The sequence below is a fragment of the Ornithorhynchus anatinus genome, chromosome 1 (assembly GCF_004115215.2).
Source record: "Ornithorhynchus anatinus isolate Pmale09 chromosome 1, mOrnAna1.pri.v4, whole genome shotgun sequence".
Classification (NCBI taxonomy): Eukaryota; Metazoa; Chordata; class Mammalia; order Monotremata; family Ornithorhynchidae; genus Ornithorhynchus; species Ornithorhynchus anatinus.
In genome coordinates, this window is record NC_041728.1 from 153,021,905 (window position 1) to 153,024,853 (window position 2,949).

General features: G+C 44.6%; 1 non-coding gene across 1 annotated transcript; it reads left to right on the forward strand.

Moving 5' to 3' along the window:
- Positions 1 to 940: 940 nt before the first annotated feature.
- Positions 941 to 1,078, forward strand: LOC114816402. Its single transcript, XR_003764175.1, has one exon. It is a non-coding gene; the product is annotated as a small nucleolar RNA SNORA7 (small nucleolar RNA).
- The last annotated feature ends 1,871 nt before the right edge of the window (positions 1,079 to 2,949 follow it).

Consider the following 2,949-nt stretch of genomic DNA (forward strand, 5'->3'; position numbering starts at 1 on the left):
CCCTAATCCACTACAACCCAGCCCAAACATTTTGCTCCTTTAACATCAACCCACTCACTGTATCTTGAGTTCCCCTACCCTTCCATGTCTCACCACTGACACTTTACCCACATACTTCCCCTGGCCTGGAGCTCCCTACCTCTTTCATATTCAACAGACTACCACTCTTCCCATCTTCAAAACCCTACTTAAAATCATGTCTCCTCCAAGAGGTCTTCTTTGACTGACCTTGATCCTTATTCATGGCAGCAGAGTAAAGTAGAGTAGGGAGGGTTGAGGCAGGAATGTCTGGTAGAAGGCTGAAGTAGGTATCAAACTGGGTCATGACAAGTGGCTAGAACAGTTGTGGATGTTTGGATAGATACACGATTAGTTTATGGCTTGCTTGTTCGCATTTAAACATTTGTACATTTGAAAGGGAAGCCTTTGTGGTCCAGGTTCTTCCAGTTGAAAGTTTATGATCTGCTCTTCCCACCCACTTCTCTGATTTGTTAGGTAGGCTAGAGGTAGGCTAGAGGCTTTTCCTGACTAAACCTTCATTTCCCTCACCCTACGTACCTTTGTATTGCTTATGCATTTGGTTGTGTACCCTTTAAGCACTTTGATATTCAGCCCAGGCCTACAGCATTTATTTAAATATCCTTATACTCTACTACTTACCCTCTCTGTAATTTATTTTAATGTCTATCTCCCCCTGTAACCTGAATGCTTCTTGGGGTCAGGGATAAGGTCTCCCAAGTTTATCGCACTGTACTTTCACAAGGGCTTACACAGTAAGTGCTCAATAAATACCAGTGATTTATTGGTGGGCACCTCTTCCTTTGAGTGTGTGCCATAATCTTATTGCTATGAAAATCCATCTATTACACTAACAGCCACACACGGCACTTCTACACATTCCTATTTACCATATTATTTAAATACTTACTCATCTACAAATCCCCTCTCAGGGTCGCACCTGGAAAGTTTCCAGTACTCTACCAGTCTCGACTATGAGAGGGAGAGTCAAGCAGATGTATGCCCATTCCATTCCTAGCTTGGGCAGTGGCTAGCGAGTGGAAGGCCATCTGCTACAGGTGGAAACTCACCTGTGCTGGGCAGCAGAGGCACAGGAGAGAGTCGAGGGTGGAGAAGGAGGTGCACAGAAGGAGGCAGTGGTAAATCACTTCTGCATTTTTACCAAGAAAACCCTAAGGATCCACTACCAGAATGATTGCAGGTGGAGGTGGGGCATTCTGGGAATGATGTATCCATGGCATGGCTATGGGTCGGAGATGACTTGATGGTGTGACACAAGACATCTACATGTACATTTTTCCCTTCAGTCAGTAAAACATTTTGTGCCCATGTTCCCTGAAATCCTGTAAGCTCTCTGAGGAAAGGGATCACAACCCCTATCTCTTCACTAGTTTTCCAAGAATTTAGTACAGTGCTCTCACACACTTTCATTCAATAGTATTTATTGAGTGCTTACTATATGCAGAGCACTGTACTAAGGGCTTGGAATGAAGAAGTCGGCAACAGATAGAGAAAGTCCCTGCCGTTTGACGGGCTTACAGTCACACACAGATTCTCAATAAGTACTGTTGAAGGATGGTTTGAGTAGGGAACACAAGAAAACCAGGGAAGGTTTAAATTTCCAGTTCTGCCTGAAATCTGCCCTAACTGAAGTGCTGTGAGGAATGAATTCAGCCAAGAGACAAAGGTAAATCAACTGCTTACAAAGAGTAAAAAGTTGCATCTAGTTAGATTCATTTATTCAACTGTATTCATTGAGCACTTACTGTGTGGAGAATACTGTACTAAGCACTTGGAAAATACAATTCAGTAATAAAGAGAGACAATCCCTGTCCACAAAGGACTTAGGGTCTAAAAGACCTTGGGACTCTCCAATTGGCTACGAGTCGGCTTCCAGGCAACAACTGGCCGATAAGAAAGAGCAGAGGGAGAGGGAGTAGTAGGCTTATGGGCCAACGGGAGAGGAGGGGAAGAAGAACAGTGGAAAGAGAGAGCCATTAGACACCATGGACAGAGGGGGCAGGAGCAGAGGGAAAGGCTGCAAGGTAGAGAGGCAAAAGCATGGGTAGCTAGGAAGGGACGGGGTATGGGCACTTGGGGGCCGACTGGGTATTTCTGCTATTTTGATCCTAATTTGGAATGTGGGGATCAGCCGTTGTTGAACTAAGGAATCATAGCTGGAAGGGACCTCGAGAGATCATCTGATCACCGAGCCCTCTGCTTCCAGGCAGCCAAAAGGGGAATATTTACACTGATTCATTCGATTGTATTTATTGGATGCTTACTGTGTACAGATCACTGTTCTAAATGCTCGGGAGACTACAATATAACAATAAACAGACACTTTCCCAGCCTACAACAAACTTACAGTCTAGAGGACTGATGATAGTCTGCTCTGTCTTTAACCATCAGACAAAAACATTTTTATAATATTGTGCTTGATGTCACATGGGTTTCCAATACAGTTTTTTTTTTTTTGGTTGGTATTTGTTCAGCACTTACTGTGTGCAGAGCACTGTTCTAAGTGCTGGGGTAGATACAGGGTAATCAGGTTGTCCCACATGAGGCTCACAGTCTTAATCCCCATTTTACAGATGAGGGAACTGAGACCCAGAGAAGTTAAGTGACTTGCCCATACTCACACAGCTGGCAAGTGGCAGAGCAGGGATTCAAACCCATGACCTCTGGCTCCCAAGCCCATGCTCTTTCTACTGAGCCACACTGTTTCTCAATAATGTTGGTATTTGTTAAGCGCTTACTATGTGCAGAGCACTGTTCTAAGCGCCGGGGTAGAAACAGGGTAATCAGGTTGTCCCATGCAAGGCTCACAGTTAATCCCCATTTTACAGATGAGATAACTGAGGCACAGAGAAGTTAAGTGACTTGCCCACAGTCACACAGTTGCCAAGTGGCAGAGCCATGTCAAACCCA